General features: G+C 37.5%; 1 pseudogene; it reads left to right on the top strand.

Moving 5' to 3' along the window:
- Positions 1-14,312, top strand: part of LOC140609317 (S-formylglutathione hydrolase pseudogene) — a 49,694-nt pseudogene extending 35,382 nt beyond the window's left edge.
- Positions 14,313-22,271: the final 7,959 nt, after the last annotated feature.

Genomic DNA, 22,271 nt, shown 5'->3' with positions numbered 1-22,271 from the left:
GATATCTGTAATCTATATAAGTAGAAATATTAGACTGGCAGAAAACCTACCCACAGAGACCTGGCAGACCAGAAAAGACTGGCATGATATAATTAGGGTGCAAAATGAGAAAAATATGTAGCCAAGAATACTTTATCTAACTAAGTTGTCATTCAAAATAGGAAAGATAATAAGCTTCCAGAACCAACAGAAACTAAAAGAATTTGTGGTCACCAAACCAGCTCTGCAAGAAATATTAAAAGAGATCATTAAAGCAAACAGAGAGCTGAAAGTAACACAGACCAGAAAGACAATCTGAGACAATATAGAGACAATCTACAGAAACAGGAACTTCATAAGTAGTACAATGGCACTAAATTCATATATTTCAGTACTTACTCTGAATGTAAATGGGATAAATGCCTCAATCAAAAGACACAGGCTATGAGGTTGGCTTAAAAAAAGTAAGACCTATCAATATGCTGTCTGCAAGAGATTTATTTTATATCTGAAGACACCTCCAGATTTTATGTGAGGGGCTGGAGAACCATTTATCATGATAATGGACATCAAAAGAAAGCTGGTGTGGCAACCCCTATATTAGACAATTTAAAAAAATGCTGTAATAAAAATTGAGGAAGGACACTATATCATAACTAAAGAGTTTATCCAACAAGAAGGTCCAACAGTTGTAAATATTTATGCCACTAATATGGGAGCAGCCTGTGATATAAGCCATTAATAACAAAATTAAAGAAACACATTGACAATAACAGTAGGGGTCTTTAACTCTACAGAATGGACAGATCATTTAAGCAGAGATCAACAAGAAAAGAGGAACATTGAATGACACACTAAACCGGATGGATTTCACAGATACATTCAGAACATTCCATCCTAAAGCAATAGAATATGCACTCTTCTTGAGTGCACATGGAACATTTTCCAGTATAGATCACATACTGGATCATAAATAAGATCTCAGCAGGTACCAAAAGATTGGGATCATTTCCTATATATTTTCAGAACACAATGCTTTGAAATTGGAACTCAGTCACAAGAGGAAATTTGAAAAGACCATAAATACATGAAGGCTAAAGAGTATCCTAATAAAGAATAAATGAGTCAACAAGTATTAAAGAAGAATTTTTAAAAATCCATGGAAACATGAAAATGGGAGAACAACTGTTAAAAACATTTGATGTAGTAAAGGTGGTCCTAAGAGGGAACTATACAGTAAGCCTTTCTCAAAAGACAAGAAAGGACTCAACTATACAAACTAACCATACACCCAGAAGAACTGGAGAAAGTACAGCAAATAATGCCTAAACCCAGCAAGAGAAGATAAATAAAGATTAAAGCAGAAATTAATGAAATAGAAACCAAAAGAACAGTAAAGCAAATCAATGAAACTAGGAACTCGTTCTTTGAAAGAATCATGATTAATAAACCCATGGCCGAGCTTATCAAAAGAAAAGAGGAACGACCCAAGTTAATGAAATCATGAATGAAATAGGAGAGATCATAACCAACACTAAAGAAATACAAACAATTATAAGAACATATTATGAGCAATTATATGCCAACATATTAGGCAGTCTGGAAGAAATGGATGCATTCCTAGAGATGTATAAACCACCAAAACTGAAATAGTAAGAAATAGAAAACATGAACAGAACAATAACCAGCAAGGAAATTGAAACAGTAATCAAAAATCACCCAAAAAAGTAGAGCCCAGAGCCAGATGGATTCTTATAAGAATTCTACCAAACATTTACAGGAGAATTAATATCTATTCTTCTGAAGCTGTTTCAAAAAATAGAAATGGAAGGAAAACTTCCAAACTTATTCTATAAAGCTAGCATTACCTTGATCCTAAAACCAGAAAAAGACTCCACCAAAAAGGAGAATTACAGTCCAACATTTCAGATGAACATGGATACCAAAATTCTCACCAAGATATTAACCAATAGAAACCAAAAAATAAATGGATGTTAGTTGCTGGACTGTGCAGAGGTTCAAGGTTTATGGCAATCCTGAGCTGATAGCCTACTCTTGGGTTCACTGATTGCAGCTGGCTTCCCTACTAAAATGCCTGGTAACTCTGCCACACTCAGGCACCCTTGGTCTTCCTTCTACCCCAAAGATCCTGAGACCACACTGTCCCACCTACATTTCAGTACCCCTTCACCTTCTGAGTGCCTTTAAGTTAGGCACATCCCTCACTGGAGGAGACTTCTAAAAGTTAGTTTGTGTTCCACTCCTATTTCACTTTCTAGTGCCAGTTTATATATGCTCCCTCTCCACATGGTTTATCTTCCTATATTGCCTAGAATTTATGTCTCTGAACTTGCTACCTTGCACAAAGTGGTTGCTTTTCTATTTGTGTTGCAGCCATTTTTTTTAGCTTTCTGTTTGAGTTTGCAGGTGCTCAGGATGATTTTATAGCTATCGAGCTGAATTCTTAGGACTAGATGAATCTAGGGTCTCCTATTGTTTTGCCATCTGGGACTCAAAAACTCCATATAAAATTTTGGGAGACAGGGCAAGATGGCAGAGTATTAGGGGTCCTCAACACACCTGGCCCCACCAACTTACCTAGATAACTTTCAAATCATTCTGAATGCACACTAATTCAACCTGAGAAGGAGAACAGCCAGGATGCTACAGAAAGAAAGGTTTCACTTCTAGGAAGAATCATCTAGGGTGAAACTTACTTAGGTAGTTGATATTCTTGATTCATCCCACTCATACAGCCACTCTGTACTGAGCAAAATGACAAGAGAAAGAACTTACTACAAAGAATCAGAAACAGTACTCTCTGCCACAGACTTTCAGAATTTGAATTACAATTCGATGTCAGAAAGGCAATTCAGAAGCAAAATTATAAAGCTACTGAGGGCTCTGGAAAAAAAAAGAATAATGGATTCAAGAGACTTCATGACTGCAGAATTTAGATCTAATCAGGCTGAAATTAAAAATCAATTAAATGAGATGCAAACCAGACTGGATGTCCTAACAATGAGAGTTAATGAGATGGGAGAGTGAGTTACATAGAAGACAAGTTGATGGCAAGGAAGGAAGCCGAGGAAAAAAAGAGAAAAGCAATGAAAAGACCGTGAGGAAAGGTTAAGGGAAATAAATGATGCCCTCAGAAGGAAGAATCTACGTAAAATTGAAGTTCCAGAGAGCGCCTAGAGGGAAAGATGGCCAGAAAGCATATTTGAACAAATCATAGCTGAGAACTCACTTAATTTGGGGATGGAAACAGGCATTCAGATAAAGAAGATAGGCTCCCCTAACCCAAAATCAATAAAATCCATCCAATACCTCGACATTTAATAGTGAAACTTTCTAATTCCAAAGATAAAAAGATCCTTAAAGCAGCTTGAGAGAAGATATTCTTATATGGGGAGAAATATCAGATTCACAGCAGACCACTCCACAGAGACCTGGTAGGCCAATAAGGGCTAGCAGGATATATTCAGGGTACTAAATGACATGAACACGCAGCCAAGAATACTATATCCAGCAAGGCTCTCATTAAGAATAGAAGGAGAGATAAGAGCTTCCAGAATAAGCAGAAACTGAAAAAATATGTGACCACAAAACCAGCTCTGCTAGAAATATTAAGGGGGACTCTGTAAAAGAAAGAGGAAGTCTAAAGAAATAATATCCCAAAACAGGACTGAATACTTAATAGGATGACACTAAATTCATATTTTTGAAGGGTTACTCTGAACATGAATGAGCTAAATGATCCCATCAAAAGACACAGGGTTTCAGACTGTATTAAAAAAGCAAGACCCATCTATTTGCTGTCTATAAGAGATTCATTTTAGATATAAGGACACCTCCACCCTGAAAATAAAGGTTGGAGAACCATTTACCATTCAAATGGTCCTCAAAAGAAAGCCAGGGTAGCAATCCTCATATCAGATAAATTAAAGTTTATCCCAAAGACTGTAGTAAGAGGTGAAGAGGGACACTATATCATACTTAAAGGGTCTATCTCACAAGAAGACCTAACAATCATGAATATTTATGCCCCTAATGTGGGAACTGCTAAGGATATAAATCAATTACTAACCAAAGTAAATAGATACTTAGACAATAATACACTAATACTGAGAGATTTCAACACAGCTCTTTCTGCAAATGACAGATCTTCCAAGCACAACAGCACCAAAGAAAAGAGGGCTTTAAATGATGCAGTAGACCAGATAAATTTCATAGATATGTACATAACTTTACATCTAAACACAACTGAACACACATCTTTCTCAAGTGCACATGGAACTTTCTCCAGAATAGACAACATATTGGGTCACAAATCAGGTCTCAACTGATACCAAAAGAATGGGATTGTCCCCTGCATATTTTCAGAAGAAAATGCTTTGAAACTAGAACTCAATCACAAGAAGAAATTCGGGAGAAACACAAACACGTGGAGGTCAAAGAGGATCCTGCTAAACGATGAATGAGTCAACTGGGAGATTAGAGAAGGTTTAAAAAGATTCATGGAAAGTAATGAGAATGAAGATACAACCATTCAAAATCTTTGGGATACAGCAAAAGCAGTCCTGAGAGGGAAATGCATCGCAATACAAGCATCCCTCAAAAAATTGGAAAAACTCAAATACACCAGCTAACTTTGCACCTAAAGAAACTGGAGAAGGAACAGCAAATAAAACCTACACCCAGCAGAAGAAGAGAGTTAAAAAATATTAGAGCAGAACTCAATGATATAGAGACCAGAAGAACTGTGGGACAGATCAACAAAACCAGGAGTTGGTTCTTTGAAAGAATTAATAAGATAGGAAAAACATTAGCCAGTCTTATTAAAAAGAAGAGAGAAAAGATTCAAATTAATAAAATCATGAATGCAAAAGGAGAGATTGCAATCAATACCAAGGAAATACAAACGATTTTTAAAACATATTATGGGGATCCCTGGGTGGCGCAGTGGTTTGGCGCCTGCCTTTGGCCCAGGGCGCGATCCTGGAGACCCGGGATGGAATCCCACATTGGGCTCCCAGTGCATGGAGCCTGCTTCTCCCTCTGCCTGTGTCTCTGCCTCTCTCTCTCTCTCTCTCTCTCTCTCTCTCTGTGACTATCATAAATAAAACATATTATGAACAGCTGTATGCCAAGGCAATCTAGAGGAAATGGATGCATATCTGGAAAACCACAAATTGCCAAAACGGGAACAGGAAGAAATAAAAAATACGAATAGGCCAATAACTGGGGAGGAAATTGAAGCAGTCATCAAAAAACCTCCCAAGACACAAAAGTCCAGGGCCAGATGGCTTCCCAGGGCAATTCTATCAAATGTTTAAAGAAGAAATAATACCTATTCTACTAAAGCTGTTCTGAAGGATAAAAAGGGATGGAATACTTCCAAACTCATTTTATGACCAGCAACCCCTTAATTCCAAAACCAGACACCCCACCAAAAAGGAGAATTTAGACCAATATCCCTAATGAACACAGATGCAAAAATTCTCAAAAAGATACTAGTCAATGGAATCCAACAATACATTAAGAAGTTTATTCACCATGACCAAGTGGGATTTATCCCCAGAATGCAAGGTTAGTTCAACACTCATAAAACAATCAACGTGATAGATCACATCAAAAAGAGTGAAAACAAGAACCATATGATCCTTTCAATAGATGCAGAGAAAGCATTTGACAAAATACAGCATCCATTCCTGATCAAACTCTTCAGAATGTAGAGATAGAGGGAACATTCCTCAGCAGCTTTTTTTAAAGATTTTATTTATTTATTCATGAGAATACAGAGACAGAGAGAGAGGCAGAGGCACAGACAGGGAGAAGCAGGCTCCATGCAGGGAGCCCAACGTGGGACTCGATCCCGGGTCTTCAGGACCATGCCCTAGGCTAAAGGCGGTGCTAAACGGCTGAGCCACCTGGGGTGCCCCATTCCTCAGCATCTTAAAAGCCATCTATGAAAAGGCCACAGCGAATATCATTCTCAATGGGGAAAAAAACGGAGAGACTTTCCCCTAAGATCAGGAACACAACAGGGATGTCCACTCTCACCACTGCTAAACATAGTACTAGAAGTCCTAGCCTCAGCAATCAGACAACAAAAAGAAATAAAAGACATTCAAATTGGCATAGAAGAAGTCAAACTCTCCCTCTTCAAAGATGACATGATACTGTAGATGGAGAGCCCATAGGACCCTATCCCAAGATTGCTAGATCTCATACAGCAATTCAGCAATGTGACAGGATACAAAATCAATGCCCAGAAATCAGTGGCATTTCTGTATACTAACAATGAGACTGAAGAAAGAGAAATTAAGGAATCAATCCCATTTACAATTGCACCCAAAAGCGTAAGATACCTAGGAAATAAACCCAACCAAAGAGGTAAAGGATCTATACTCTAAAAACTACAGAAAGCTTCTGAAAGAAATTGAGGAAGACACAAAGAGATAGAAAAATATTTCATGCTCATGGATTGGAAGAATTAATATTGTAAAAATGTCAGTACTACCCAGGGCAATTTACACATTTAATGGAATCCCTATCAAAATATCATGGATTTTCTTCAGAGAGTTGGAACAAATAATCTTAAGATTTGTGTGGAATCAGAAAAACCCAAAAAAGCCAAGTGAATATTGAAAAAGAAAACCAGAGCTGGGGACATCAGAATGCCTGATGGATTTCAAGCTGTATTACAAAGTTATGATCTTCAAGACAGTGTGGTACTGACACAAAAACTGACACATGGATCAATAGAACAGAATAGAGAACCCAGAAATGGGCCCTCAACTCTACGGTCAACTAATACTTGACAAAGCAGGAAAGACTGTCCACTGGAAAAAGGACAGTCTCTTCAATAGATGGTGTTGGGAAAATTGGACAGCCACGTGCAAAAGAGTGAAACTAGACCATTCTCTTATACCATATACAAAGATAAACCCAAAATGGATTAAAGATCTACATGTGAGACAAGAATCCATCAAAATCCTAGAGGAGACCACAGGCAGTACCATTTTTGAACATGGCCACAGTAACTTCTTGCACGATACACCTATGAAGACAAGGGAAACAAAAGCAAAAATGAATTATTGGGACTTTATCAGGATGAAAAGTTCTGCACAGCAAAAGAGACAGTCAACAAAACTCAAAGACAAGGTACAGAATGGGAGAAGATATTTGCAAATGACATATTAGAGAAAGGGCTAGTATCTAAGATCTATAAATAAATTAAACTCAACGGCAAAGAAACAAACAATCCAATCATGAAATGAGAAAGAGACGTGAACAGAAATTTCACCAAAGAAGACATACACATGGCCATCAAGCACATGAGAAAGTGCTCCGCATCACTTGCCATCAGGAAAATACAAATCAAAACCACAATGAGATACCACCTCACACCAGTGAGAATGGTGAAAATTAAAAAGACAGGAAACAACAAATGTTGGAGAGGATGTGGAGAAAAGGGAACCCTCTTGCACTGTTGGTGGGAATGTGAACTGGTACAGACACTCTGGAAAACTGTGTGGAGGTTCCCCAAAGAGTTAAAAATAGAGCTACCCTATGACTCAGCAATTACACTGCTGGGGATTTACCCCAAAGATACAGATGAAGTAAAAGACCGAGACACCTGCACCCCAACATTCATAGCAGGAATGTCCACAATAGCCAAATTGTGGAAGGAGTCTTGGTGTCCATCAACAGATGAATGTATAAAGAAAATGTGGTCTATATATACAATGGAATATTACTCAGCCATTAGAAATGACGGATACCCAGCATTTGCTTCAACTTGAATGGAACTGGAGGGTATTATGCTGAGTGAAGTAAGTCAACCAGAGAAGGACAATCATTATATGGTTTCACTCTTACAAGGAATATATAAAATAGTGAAAGGGATTATAGGGGAAAGAAGAGAAAATGAGTAGGAAAAATCAGAGAGGGTGACAGAACATGAGAGACTCCTAACTCTGGGAAACCAACAAGGGGTAATGGAAGGTGAAGTGGGCCAGGGATGGGGTGACTGGGTGACAGGCACTGAATGGGGCATTTGACCAGATGAGCACTGGGTGTTATACTATATGTTGGCAAATCGAACTCCAATAAAAAATATACAAAAAATAAATAATTTTTGGTTGTTTCAGTTCTGTGAAAAATATTGATCATATTTCGATAGGGATTGCTTTGAATATTTATGTTACTTTGGTTAAGTATAGACATTTTAATAATACCTGTTCTTCCAATTCATGAGCAGGGAATCTTTTTCCATTTCTTTGTATCTTCCTCAATTTCTTTCCTAAGTGTTCTATAGATTTCAGAGTACAGGTACTATACTTCCTTGGTTAGGTTTCTTCTGATGTATCTTATGGTTTTTGGTGCAATTACCTATGGGATTAATTCCTTGATTTCTTCTTCTCCTGCTTCATTGGTAGTGTATAGAAATGCAACTGAATTCTGTGCATTGATTTTGTATCCTGCCACACTGCCGAATTGCTGTATGAGTTCTAGCAATCTTGGGGTGCAGTCTTTTGGGTTTTCTACATAGAGTATCATGTCATTTGCAAAGAGTGACTTTGTTGCCAATATGGATCCCTTTTTTTTCTACTTCTTGTCTGATTGCTGAGTTTAGGAATGCTAGTACTATGTTGAACAACAGCGGTAGTAGTGGACATCCCTGTCATGTTCCTTACTTTAGCAGGAAAGCTCTTTTTTTCCCCATTAAGGGTGAAATTCACTGTGGGTTTTCCATAATGGCTTATGATATTGATGTATGTTCCTCTCCCCCCTACATTGTGAAGAGTTTTAAGAAAAAATGCTATATTTTGTCATATGTTTTTTTCTGAATTTATTGAGAGGATAATATGGCTCTTGTCCTTTCTTTTATTACTGTGATGAATCACTTTGATTGATTTATGGATGTTGACCCACCCTTGCAGCCCACGAATAAATCCCAATTGGTCATGGTGAATAATCTTTTTAACATACTGTTGGAATGTATTAGCTAATATCTTGGTGAGAAATTTTACATTCATATTCATCAAGAATATCCATATGTAAGTGTTTTTATAGATGTCTTTGGTTTTAGGATCAAGGTAATGCTGGCCTCATAGAATGAGTTTGGAAGACTTATTTTCATTTCTGTTTTTTGAAACAGCTTCATAATAAAATGTATTAATTATTTTTTAAATATTTAGTAGAATTCTACCTGTGAAGCTATCCGGCCCTGCACTCTTGTTTGTTTGATGGTTTTTGATTATTACTTCAATTTCCTTGCTCATTATAGGTCTGTTCACCTTTTCCACTTATTCCTGTTTCAGTACTGTTAGTTTATATGCTCTAAGAATTTATATATTTCTTCCAGATTGCCAAATTTTTTGACATTATTTCTCATAATATTGTTATAATTATTTGTATTTCTTCACTGTTGGTCATGATTTCTCTTCTTTCATTCATGATTTCATTAATTTGGGTCCTTCCTCTTTTCTTTTTGGTAAGTCTGGCGAGGGGGTTATTGATTTTATTTATTCTTTCAAAGAACCAGTTCCTAGGGATGCCTGGGTGGCTCAATGGTTGAGCATCTGCCTTCAGCTCAGGGAGTGATCTGGGTCTGGGAATTGAGTCCCATATCCAGCTCATTGCAAGGATCCTGCTTCTTCCTCTGTTTATGTCTCTGCTTCTCTCTGTGTGTCTCTCATGAATACATAAATAAAATCTTTTTTATTAAAAGAGCCAGTTCCTAGTTTATTTGATCTGTTTTTTTTTAATTTCTATATCATTTATAAAAATCTATATCATTGCTTTCTCCTCTAATCTTTTTTCCCCCTTGTGCTACTGGATTTAGGCTTTATCTGATGTTCTTTCTCTAGATCCTTTAGGGGTAAGGTTAACTTGTATATTTGAAACCTTTTGTATCTCTTGAGAAAAACTTGTACTGCTATATACTTCCCTCTTAGGACCATCTTTGCTGCATCCCAAAGGTTTTGAACACTTGTGCTTTCATTTTCATTTGTTTCCATGAATTTTTAAAATTCTTCTTTAATTTTTCTGGTTGAGTCATTCATTCTTTAGTAGAATGATCTTTAGCCTCCATGTATTTATGGTCTTTCTAAATATCATCTTTCATTGAGTTCCAATTTTAAATCATTGTGGTCTGAAAATATGCAAGGAATGATCCAATCTTTTGGTACCCACTGAGGCCTGATTTTTGACTCAGTATGTGATCTATTCTGGGGAATGCTACATGTGCACTGGAGAAGAATATGTATTCTGCTCCTTTAGGTTGGATTGCTCTGAATATATCTGTGAAGTCCATCTGGTCCAGTGTGTCACTCAAAGCCCCTGTTTCCTCATTCTTCTGCTTAGATGGTGGATCCATTGCTGTGAGTGCACTGTTAAAATCCCCTACTATTATTGTACTATTGTCAATGAATTTCTTTAATTTTGTTATTCATTGGTTATATATATTTGGCTGCTTCCAAATTAAGGGGATAAATATTTATAATTGTTAGATCTTCTTGTTTCTTAGTCCCTCTTATTATGATTTGGTGTCATTCTTCAACTCTTATTACAGTCTTTGGTTAAAAATCTAGTTCATTTGATATAAGGATGGCTACTCCAGCTTTCCTTTGATGTCCATTAGCATTATAAATGATTCTCCACCTCCATACTTTCAACCTGGAGGTGTCTTTATGTCTAAAATGAGTCACTTGTAAAGCAGTATATCAATGGGTCTTGTTGTTGTTGTTGTTTTATCTATTCTGATATCCTGAATCTTTTGATTGGATAATTTAGTCCATTAGATTTAGAGTAATTATTGAAACATGAATTTAGTGCCATTGTATTACCTGTAATGTTGCCATTCCTGTAGATTGTCTCTGTTACCTTCAGGTCTTTGTTACTTTTGGACTCTCTCTCCACTCAAAGGATCCTCTTAATATTTCTTGCAGGGCTGGTTGAGTGTTTACAAATTCTTTTGGTTTAGGTGTGTCTTGGAAACTCTATGTTTCCTTCTATTCTGAATGACAGCCTTGATATATAAAGTATTCCTGGATGCATATTTTCCCATTTTGCACATTGAATATATCATGCCCATCCTTTCTGGTTAGGTGAGAATAGAGATAGTGGCCATCTAATGAGCTCAGGCAAGGAGGGAATCTGTGCCTCTAAATGCTCTTTAAGTAGATATTCAATTGTTCCTTTTTCCCCCTCTACATTCATACTGCAAGAAATATTAAGAGGATTAAGGAGTGCACTTGTGATTCCCAGTGGGTGTTGTATGGAATTGTTGAATCACTATTTTGTACATTTGAAAACACTGTATGTTAACTGGAATTCAAATAAAAACTTAAAAAAAAAACCTTTAGCGTTGAACTTTTATCTATCTATCTATCTATCTATCTATCTATCTATCTATTTATTTATTTATTTATTTGAGAGAGACAGAGTGAGCAAAGGGAGACAAGCAGATTGCCCACGGAGTGGGAAGCCCAGTGCAGGGCTCACCCCAGGACCCTGAGGTCATGGCCTGAGCTGAAATCAAGAGTAAGCAACCCAGGTGCCTCAGTCTTGAACTTCTTTACATTCTGTTGTAAATAATGTCCATTCCTTTGAAAATAGATAAAGATCTTTCTGCTTTAAATCCATAATTAATCTCTAAATAAAGACAATTAAAATGTCATAACTTGGGATGCCTGGGCAACTCAGTTAGTTAAGCATCTGCCTCCAGCTCAGGTCCTGATCCCAGGGTCCTGGGATCCAGTCCCACATCAGGGCTCCCTGCTCAGTAGGGAACCTGTTTCTCCCTCTCCCTCTGACTGCAGCTCCCCCTCTTTGTGATCTCTCTCTGTCAAATAAATAAATAAAATATTAGTAAAATAAAATAAAATGTAATAATTCTCCCTATCATATTACAACTATCCTGTATATAACCAAAAATGCAATAACCCTTCCCTAGAAGAGGATTTAATGTTTGCAGGTGATGTTTACTATTTTCCCCGATATTGTATATCTTAAAACTATGATATGAAGTTAACATAATGTATTCAAGACATCTCATTTTATATTATAAAGGGATAAGAGAGACAAGAAAACAAAGAGATTTTCTACATGCACACAATATATTCATAACAAAACAAGGAACAACTGTTTATAACAATTACAGATCTTATTTATGTAAATGGTCATGAGTTTATAGCTGATATTATAACTCTCACTCTTTCTTTATACATGTATATTCTTTATAAGCCTCAGGTAAAGAGTCATAAAGACTATATATGTATAAAGAATATATATATTCTTTACTTGATGGAGTGACCCAAACTTCCATTCCTGAAGAGTATGGACCATTAACAGTCCTGCTTGAATTGAATTTTAGTTTTCCATTGACTTTAATCACAGGGTATGGTAGTACTAAGAGACACACAAAGTATATCTTTCACTTCTTACATGCTCTTCCTTACCTCCATGGTGGAATAGCAATCCAATTACACTTTAGTAATTGGGATTAAGAACATCAGCCAGTACAATAATTCCTTCATACGCCTGTTGATTCATAGGCATGAGGAATTCAAAGTAACCTAGAGTCAGTTTTAACTTCCAGTTCAAAAGAATGTTTGTCTCACTTGGGTGGAAGCATTCTTCCCTTTGAAAGTAAGACCTCTAGAACAATAAAGCATAATGTCACAAGGATAGTAAGCCAAAATCTTACTGGTGGATATTTAGAGGCAATATTGAGTGGTGCCACTCTCACTTCTACACCTGGCTTCTTGGACCCATGAAACTTGGCTGTGGGAAAAACAGCAATATATTGAATGATGACTTAGAGTATATACATTTTTTGTATGACATTGCCTTAATCTCACAAAGTACTATCACCTGACACTGTAACTAAGTCTTCATAAAACCATTCCACTGTTCTATCATAGCAACTTATTCAAGATGGTGGAAAACATTGTAAGATTGTGAATTTCGTGAACATGGAATCATTGATACATTTCATTTGATATGACATGAATTCCTTGATCAAAAACAACGCTATTGTAATAGCACAATAGTGAGTAAGGTGCTCATTAAGTCCCCAGTAGTTAATCTTGGCAAAAGCATCACATATAGAGAATGCAAATCCATATCTAGAATATGTGTCTATTTCAGTAAGAATGAAACACTACCTCTTCCATGATGGAAGGAGTCTAATGGAAACAAGTTGCCACCAGCTTGCTGGCTGAGTTTCCTGGGGAATGGTGCATATAAGGGAATCAGTGTTGGCCTCTACTGCTGGTAGATGCTCACTCAGCAGTGTTCATAAGCAGATTGGCCTTTGTGAGTAACAATCCATGTTACTGGCCCCATGTATATCTTCCATCCCTTCAATGATAACCTCTTTGTTCATGAGCCCACTGAGTCATTACAGAGTGGCTGGGGATAAACACTGACTGCTATCCACAGAATGGGACATCCTATCCACTAGATTATTAGAATCCTCCTCCTCTGCTAAGGTAACCCTTTGTTGAACATTTGCAAAGGCTCAAATATTTCCATATTTTTGCCCATTTAAAAATTCCTTCCTGGTTCTAGGTGCTTCTTCTTTCCCCACTGTCAATCTCAGAGGATCATTTATAATATAGTATAGACAAAGTAATTGGTCATGAGAAGAATGACATTGAAATAGATTTCCATCAACAAGTGCTTTGGTGGATTTCAGGAAGTTTTTGAACATGACAGTTTGAAGGGGGCTGCAAAGTAGAAGCTAAAGAGAGGATGAGAGCTGGGACTCTGGCATCAGTGCTGGGTTTTATGTGGATGCAACTGGAGGTCCTTGGAAAACTAACTACAGAATGTACTCTTATGTAACTGAGGAGCTTCCCCAACTCATAAATGCCAATTTTCCTGTGGACCCCCAAAGGATATCTATTTTTGGCCACTCTATGAGAGGATGTAGAGCTGATTTGCGCTTTGAAGAATCCTGGAAAGTACAAATCTGTGCCAGGATTTGTTCTGGTTTCCAACCTAGGGTTCTGTCCTTGGAACAAAAAAAAATCCTTTAGTGAATATTTGGAAACAGATCAAAGTAAATGGAAGATGCTACCTATCTTGTGAATTCTGATCCAGGTTCTCAGCTTGATATACTAATTGATCAAGGAAAAAATAACCAGTTCCTTTCAGATAGACAGTTATTACCTGATAACTTCATAGCTGCATGTACAGTTAAGAAAATCCCTGTTATTTTTAGATTACAAGAGAGTTATGATCATAGCTACTACCTCATTGCAACCTTTATTACTGATCACATTGGACATCCTGCAAAATACCTGAATACATAAAAACTTCACATAAAATAATTTCTTCAGGATTATAAAATTGCAACAAACATAATTACAGGGAAAAGAGATTTCAAAACATTGGAGATCATAGCACTAAAAATGCATCATTCTATAGTTGAATCACTTTCCGAATAAATACAGAAAACCTGGGGTGGGGGGGAGTCTACCCACATACCTCTTCCCTAGATTTCCTTAGCATCATTTTTCTAGTCCTATTTCCTCCAATCTCTGACCAACCACCCAAATAATTGGCCACATCTCAAGAATTGGTATATAATCTCAAGTCTGGAAATCTGTTCTTCCAAGCAGAGTAAACAATTAACTACACTTACAAAGTTCTGCCCACTGGGAGTTTTCTCTTTACTATTGTCCTGCAAGGATGTCACAGAAAGGGGCTGTATTCCTGCAGTTCTCTATTTTCACATGGTGTCTGCCTAACATGCAAACCATCTATAAACTGAGCTTGAATTTTCTCTTCCTCTGTCAGCTGATTGTAGAGAGCTCCCTATGAGACCATAGGTGCCTTATCTCAAGCAGACTGTCAAGCAATAGTGTTTATACTACTTCTATTTGAGGATGGAATGCACACCAAACTATATAGATAGGTGAGTCAAACTATTTCCAGCTCATGTTGAATAACTCAGATAACTTCGTTCTTTACTGAAGTCCTGTAACCAACTAAAAATTATTTCTCAGAAGGAAAGTAGTTATCAACAAAGGATGGCAGAAGTTTTCTTGAAAATCTTGGGTGCTGTGATGTTTCTATAAGGACCTGCAAAAGGCATCTTTACATACCACTGACAGACACTGTAATTACTGTTAGATCTGCTCTGTTACACAGTCTAAATTCCAGAAAGCTTTAATGGCAACTTGGATCTGTTGAGGAGCCTTCTCTTATCATGAGCCTCATTCAAAACTAGCAGCTGTTTGGGTAAGTTGGTAAATAGGCTACAGTAATGCATGCAAATGCAAATGAGTTGCCTCTAAAATTCAAGAAGGCCCATTGAATGTTGTGTCTTAACTTTGGTTATAGCAGGAGTCAATGCAACTACTTACCCTTCATCTTGGAAGGGATATCTTGACATGTCCCACACCACTTGTCCTAAGTAGAAGGACCTTGAATTTTAGTTGGATTTATTTACCACACTGTGACTTGCAAATGCGTTGCCAACAACTCTGGAGTAGCTGCTACTTCTTGCTCACATAATGTCATCAAAATAATGGATTGATGCAATATCTTACAGAAGGAAAAGATTAGCAAAATCCTGAATAGTAAATTATGAGGTAGGCTAAGTTGATATACTCCTAAGGTAGGATAGTGAAGGTATATTGTTGCCATGCCAGATGAAAGAAACTGCTTCTTGTGGTGTTTACTAGCAGGTAGAAGGAAAGGGCACTTGCAAGATCAATAGCTGCATACCATGTACTAAAGTATGTGTTAATCAGCGTAAGCAATGAAACCATATCTGATAGATACAATTGGAATCACTATCTGGGTAAACTTATAATAATTTACCATCATTCTCTATGGTACATCTGTTTCCTGCACAGGTCAAATAAGTAAGTTGTGTGAAAATTAATAAAAGGAAGCACCATTTATTTAGAATGGAGTTGGGGGCCAAAAGAGGGAGCTCTCACACCCTACCACTAGTCTTCAATTGCAAACCCAACAGGAAGAGCTTGACCTCCCCAGGCCATACCACTTTCCTCTCCCAGCAGGAGGAAGAAAGATTTCCTCCTCCCTTTCTCACTCTTTACCAGCCAGTGAGAAGACTGTTACAATTCAGCCAATAAAAAGCCACTACAGGGATCCCTGGGTGGCGCAGCGGTTTAGCGCCTGCCTTTGGCCCAGGGCGCGATCCTGAAGACCCAGGATCAAATCCCACGTCAGGCTCCCGGTGCATGGAGCCTGCTTCTCCCTCTGCCTGTGTCTCTGCCTCTCTCTCTCTCTCACTGTGTGCCTATCATAAATAAATAAAAATAAAAAAAAAGCCACTACACTTTGAACTCCTAGTTTACTCCAGAAGACTTCTTTATTAGAGCCTTCCCAACGTCCCCATTTACTTTGTAAAATAACATTCCCCTCCTTTGTTCTCTGGACTTGCCTATGGTTTTGCTGTAGCTTGTCCCAGATTGCAATTCTCTGCTAATCTTGAATAAACCAACTTTTGCTGGCAAAATAACTGGCAGTTTTATTTTTAAAGTTTACAGTTGAATAGGGCTGTGGTGGGAATCACCAACCTTGTATCCTTCAACCTCTTTATGGTGGCACTATTATTTACAATCACTTCAGGAATGTGTATTGATTGGTTTAGTATTTTCTTAGTAGAGACTGTTGAGTTTTAAAATGTAAGTTTTATTATTATTCAGGTATGGTGAGTCAACAAGTCAGGAGATATTTGCCATTGAAATGGTAGTTCATTACTCATAGTTACTACAAGGAAGGGACATGCCATGAAACACAGGGAAGCACTGTAATCACTCATGAGAGAAAAGGAATTTGGGAAGGGATGGCTTCCGCAGAAATGAAGGAATGAAATAGAGTAAGCTTAGGCTTGGCTAGTTGAATAATTTTAGCAGACTCTGAGGCATAGGAGCTGTCCCAAGTGGATGAGTACATGGCCTTAGTTTGATAAAGACAAGTAATGGTGGCCTATGAGTGAAAGCCTTTTAAGAACTCAATAAAAAAGCTGATTGAGGTATGGGCTCTGGGTTGATTGGCTTGCTCCCAGGTGAATTTTTTGTTATCCCTACAAATTAACTAATCCGGGTAGGAACAGTCTCTTTCAGCATCAGCAAGGCTCCAAGATTTTGAAGCATCATCAAAAAAGAAAAGAAAAGACATGCTTACTTTTAGTGACTCCATTAGGACTTTCCCACTATAATAGCCCTCTCTTCACAGGACAAGAACCAGTGAAGAGAATCTGGCAAGCTGCTGAGAATGTCTAACCCAATTACACATTCCAGATTGGGTTAATAACCATAGGATGAATTTAAAGACCAACTGGACCCACTGTGAGATGGACTTGAGCTCCAGCTCCATTGATCACATGACCTCCTCTGACTGTTGGGCCACTGTGACATTATGGCTCTCTTGGAATTAGTTTCAATTTAGAGACAGTGTCCAGTCATCCTCTGAAGGTCTTATTATTTCCTATTATTCAATAAATAATCACCTTAGTGAAGATCATAGTTCCATAGTTGAAAGGCTGGGAGAAAGATTAACAGTACCATTCTGGCAGTGTAGTGGGGTTCTTCGAGGAGACCTGGCCTCCTCTTCATTCAGATGGTTTTGGATCTGTAAACTGGCTGAAGTATGGAAATACTTGAGAGATCAAGATTCTACATTTTTATGATTTAAGTTAGACTTTTGCTCACATGACCTAGAAATTTGCCATTTCTTCAGATCACATAAGAATTTAGTATACTGATCATCTATTTCACTTTTAAGAACACTCTGATTAACTAGCCAACAGCATAGGTCTCTGCAAGTCAGACTTCTAATTGCTGCTTTGAATATGCATTATGATAATCAAGTGCATTTGCCCTTGGATACTAAGGGCCACCAGTGGGCTTCTGCCATCACAAAATCTAATTATCCCATTGCATTTAGGCTTCCCAGTTTGGTGGCAGCAGTTCTCATTCTAATTTCTAACCTACAGAGTAGAATCAGAAGATTCGCCACAGAGCTCTTCAAGGATGATGAAGATTCCTTCACAAATGTATTTCTTATAATTGTGGTGAAGGTATGTTCTCTGGATTCCCAGGGTGGTGAGCAGGTCTTATGTAATAAATCCCTTCTAACATCCCAATCACCCAAAGCCTTTGGATCCTTTCCTGTATGGTGTATCAAAACAGTACTGGCATCTAAATTTATTATGTTTCATCCAACCAGCCAAACAAACTTTTAGAGTCCTTTGCAACCCTTAGAGTTACAACATTATATCCAGGATATCTGCTTTAATTAGACTATACCAATAAAGTCAGCTTCATCCAGGTTTATGTTCCTTCCACCATTCCATTATTTCATGCCTTACTGTCCATTTCTATGTATATTCCCCATGTTTCTGTGCGCATAAATTGGAAAAAATATCATGTAGCTTTTTATAATGTAGCACACTTGTCTGTGGGTCATACTTACCTTTTTGAAGCCTTTGGGGACTAATTAATAGAACTCATCCTTGTTATTCTGTTCCTAAATTACTCTTGAAACCAAAATATATACATTTCAGGGTTCTTAAAAAAAACGGTGTCCATCGAAAGATGAATGGATAAAGAAGATGTGGTTTATGTGTACAATGGAATATTACTCAGCCATTTGAAATGACAAATACCCACCATTTGCTTCAACGTGGATGGAACTGGAGGGTATTATGCTGAGTGAAGTAAGTCAATTGGAGAAGGACAAACATTATATGTTCTCATTCATTTGGGGAATATAAATAATAGTGAAAGGGAATAGAAGGGAAGGGAGAAGAAATGTGTAGGAAATATCAGAAAGGGAGACAGAACATGAAAGACTCCTAACTCTGAGAAACAAACTAAGGGTGGTGGAAGGGGAGGAGGGCGGGGGGGTGGGGGTGAATGGGTGATGGGCAGTGAGGGAGGCACTTGATGGGATGAGCACTGGGTGTTATTCTGTATGTTGATAAATTGAACAACAATAAAAAAATTTATTATAATAAAAAAAACAAATAATAAAGTTGTGTGTGTGTGTGTGTGTGTGTGTGTGTGTAGAGAGAGAGAGAGAGAGAGAATGACAGAGTCAGAGAGCATTTGATTTACTTTTTACTTTTAGGAACTGGCTCATGCGAGTGAGGGGGTTGGTATTTCAGAAATATATAGGGCAGGCTGGTAAGCTAGAGACCACAGAAAGAATTAGTGCTGCAGCACAAGTTGGAAGGCAATCCGGAGGCAGAATTCCTATTTCTCTGTGGATCTTAGTCCTTATTCTCATGTCCTTCAACTGACTATATAAAGACTACCCACATTATAAAGGATAACATAATTTGCTCAAAGTCTACTGACTTGATATTAATCACATCTAAAAAATGCCTTCACAGTATTATCTAGACTGTTTGACCAGAAACTAGATAACATGGCCCAGCCAAATTGACCCACAAAATTAACCATAAAATTCTCCCACTCTAGATGTGAGCATTAAGTGGAGGTAGAGAGGCCATAGCTTGAGATTTTATTGGCTGGTTTCTCCCAGGTGAAACCAACACCTTACAGTAAGTGCTGTATAAACACCAGCAGACATGAATTTCAATTGCTATGTATTATGAGAGCTTGGAGCATCAGTTTTCACACATAAGATGGAAAGAACATGATACTTACATCATGGGTTAATTGTGAGTATTAAATGAGATAATATATGTAAAATAACTAACACAGACTCTGCCACATCATAGGAGCTCAATAATAAAGGGAAAGCAATTATGTTGTTGGTGATGATGAAAAGATGATAATAATGGTAATAATTGTCATGATATACTTATGTATAATTGAGATGTAAAACTGGATGCCAAGGTTACATTCAATATAAAGGCACGTATTATATTTTTTTCTGCACAAAAATTAGAGACAAATTAGATCAGCTTCCAACTTTTAAAAATGTGAGATTTCACATAAAAAGTGCATCTTTCTTTTTAAAGATTTTATTTATTTATTCATGACAGACACACACACACACACATAGACAGAGAAGGGGGAGGGAGACACAGGCAGAGGCAAAAGCAGGCTCCATGCAGGGAGCCTGACGTGGGACTCTGTCCCGAGTCTCCAGGGTCAGGCCCTGAGCTGAAGGCAGCGCTAAACCACTGAGCCACCTGGGCTGCCCCATAAAAAGTACTTCTTTTAGCTCTTGTGAAATTTCCAAAATTCCACCTCTAACCCAAATTCTCATACAGCAACTGGCAAGGACTGAGTAGCAGATGCCCCCTTTTAACTGGGACATGTCCTCTCTAGTCTTCACTAGTCAATTAATTCACTTACTTTCCTGGATCTTATTGGCATTCTAGTACTTTGAAGTTGTATTAAGCATGTAATTTATTCTGATATTTTGACATTTTGGGTTTTCCTGACCCTAAGGAGAGCATTCCTCCCATGACAAGCCAAATTCTGGAGATGATATACAATTTATTTTCATATATAAACTGACCAATCTTGTACATTATCCTTTTTTTTTCTTTCTAGAGTCCTATCCTTTCTATCCTCTCTTTCACCTCTCCCTCCTAACTGACCCTCTTGCTTCCTCATGTGGCTCTGTGTGGTGTGTTTCAACCTCTTGGAAACTAAGAGTAACAGAATATTTTTTCTTTTTTTCAAATGTTTATTTGAAATATTTAAAAATAGTTTTAAATATATATTTAAATTCTAGTTAGTTAACAAAAAACATATAACACCCAGTGCTCATCACAAATGCCCTCCTTAATATGCATCACACATTTAGCCCCCACACACCTCCCTCAATCAAACCTCGGTTTGTTTTCTATCATTAAGAGTCACTTATGGGGGGAATCTGGGTGGTTCAGTCAGTTAAGTATCTGCCTTCAGCTCAGGTCATGATCCCAATGTCCTGGGATCGAGTCCCACACCAGGATCCATGGTCAGCTTGGAGTCTGCTTCTCCCTCTCCCCACTGCCTTTCCACTAGTTCTTTCTCTCTCTCTTGTTCTCTCTCTCTCTCTCTCTCTCTCTCTCTCAAATAAAAAGATAAAACTTATTTTTAAAGAGTCTTTTATGGTTTATTTCCCTCGCTGTTTTTCTCCTTTCCCATATGTTCATCTGCTTTTTTCCTAAATTCCACATATGAGTGAAATTAAATGGCACTTGTTTTTCTTTAACTGAATTATTTCACTTAGTATAATAACCTCTAGCTCCATCCACATCATTGCAAATAACAAGATTTCATTTTTTGATGGCTGAGTAATATTCAATTCTATACACAGATACCACATCTTCTTTATCCATTCATCAGTTTTTTTTTTCAGTCATTCATCAGTTGATGGACACTTGAGCTCTTTCCTTTTTTTGTAAATTTTTTTAATTGGAGTTCAATTTGCCAACATATAGTATATTCTGGCTATTACTGACAATGCTTCTATAAACGTCAGGGTTCATGTACCCATTCAAATCCATATTTTTAAATTCTTTGGGTGAATACTTAGTAGTGTAATTGCTGGATCATAGAATAGATCTATTTTTAACTTTTTGAGGAACCTCCATGCTGGTTTCCAGAGTGATTGCATCAGTTTGCATTCCCACCAGTAGTGTAAGAAAATCCCCCTTTCTCTGCATCCTTTCCAATATCTGTTGTCTAATGAGTTGTTAATTTTAGTCATTCTGTCAGATATGGGGTGATATCTTATTGTGGTTTTGATTTGTATTTCCCTGATGATGAGTGATGTTTCACATTGTTTCATGTATTTGTATGTCCATTTGTATGTCTTCTTTGGAGAAATCTCTGTTCATGTCTTCTTCCCCTTTCTTTACTGGTATTTTGGTGTATGGGGTTGTTGATTTTGATAAGTTCTTTATAGATTTTAAATATTAGCCCTTTATATGATATGTCATTTGAAAATATCTTCTCCCATCCTATAGGTTGCCTTTTAGTTTTGTTGACTGTTTCCTTTGTCATGCAAAGGAAAGGACTCCTGATGGAGTACTAATAGTTCATTTTGCTTTTGTTTCTGTTGCTTCTGGAGATGTGTCTAACAAAAAGTCACTGCAGCCGAAGTTAAAGAAGTTGCTGCTTGTGTTCTCCTCTAGGGTTTTGATGGAGTACAGTCTCACGTTTAGGTCTTTCATCTATTTCAAATTTATTTTTGTGTATGATGTGAGAAAGTGATCTGGTTGATCAAGTCACCTGTCCCCACCAACTTACCTAGATAACTTTCAAATCATCCTGAAAACCTATGAATTCAGCCTGAGATTTAAAGAGAGAATGGCTGGACTG

The sequence above is a fragment of the Canis lupus genome, chromosome 2 (assembly GCF_048164855.1).
Source record: "Canis lupus baileyi chromosome 2, mCanLup2.hap1, whole genome shotgun sequence".
NCBI lineage: Eukaryota > Metazoa > Chordata > Mammalia > Carnivora > Canidae > Canis > Canis lupus.
Note: the sequence above shows the minus strand (reverse complement) of the source record. Positions and strands in the feature narration are given on the sequence as shown.